The 992-nt window shown below is 57.0% G+C and overlaps 1 long non-coding RNA gene across 1 annotated transcript; it reads right to left on the reverse strand.

The window, feature by feature from the left end:
- LOC139182645 (uncharacterized) lies at window positions 1-751 on the reverse strand. Its single transcript, XR_011566156.1, has 2 exons — window positions 408-751; window positions 1-185 (listed from the first exon to the last, which is right to left on the reverse strand). It is a non-coding gene; the product is annotated as an uncharacterized lncRNA (long non-coding RNA).
- Window positions 752-992: the final 241 nt, after the last annotated feature.

Consider the following 992-nt stretch of genomic DNA (forward strand, 5'->3'; position numbering starts at 1 on the left):
AAAGGTCTCTCGTCACTTTATTTTCCAGCTGTTTCTATCAGGAACGTCATTGTCGCTGCAGAGGTCCCTTTACCTAATTAAGCTTCAGGTCTGGGCCGCTGCCTGTCCGACCGGCTGGCTTCCACAGCGGCAGCTGCGCTTCCCCTTCAGTTGCGGAGGACGGTGGCCCTCAGGGAGTCTTCTTCCTGCGAGAGAGTGAAGTGGGTCTGGGCTGCGCTGGGAACACAGGGCGGAGAAGCTGTGGGAGAGGCTCCGGGAAGAGGTCAAGGTCAGAGCCCAAGAGGTCAGCCAGCCCCTGCCAGGCAGGCCCGGGAACAGGTGCAGCCAGGGGCAGGAGGGGGCCTGGGAGCCTGGAAGAGAGCAGGCTGTCCCAAGCTTCAAGCACGTCCCTGCCCCTCCTTCCTCACCTGACCTTCTCGGACGGGCCCGCCGTGTGCTGAGCATCCCGTGTCTCTTTGCTCCTGGCCTTCAGAGCTGTCCTCCGATCTGACCCTTCGCTGTGACCGGCTGACTTCCCAGGCCAGCACAGGCCACGTTGCCCTGCGCCCCAGAGGAAGCAGTGTGGTCTTGGCTGGACAGCTGGCGTGTGGCTGTTCTGACCTTGGATCTGGCCCTGACTGTGGGGACCATGGTGAGGGCTGCTCAGAGGGGTGACCCAAAGCCGACCCAGCCAGCCCCTCACAACACCCTTTGTTTGTGAGCTGCGCTGCTGCTACGGGCTTTGAGGCCGGCAGCGCTTCAAGCTGCAGTGCTCAAGGCAACAGGAGTGTTTGCAAAAGCAGAAGGACAAAACGCCTAGGGCAAACCTTCCTGAATCAACAATAAAAGGCCCTGTTTTGCCCAAACCCAATCACTCAGTGATTTCGGTTTGCTCGCTGCTGAAACAATGGCCTATATTTCCTATATTAAAATTTTGTGGACGATTACTCTTATGTATCCTTTTTTAATTCCTTTTCATTTTGCTCTTGGAAGAAATCCTCATAACCTTTCAA

The sequence above is a fragment of the Bos indicus genome, chromosome 4 (assembly GCF_029378745.1).
Source record: "Bos indicus isolate NIAB-ARS_2022 breed Sahiwal x Tharparkar chromosome 4, NIAB-ARS_B.indTharparkar_mat_pri_1.0, whole genome shotgun sequence".
Taxonomy (NCBI): Eukaryota; Metazoa; Chordata; class Mammalia; order Artiodactyla; family Bovidae; genus Bos; species Bos indicus.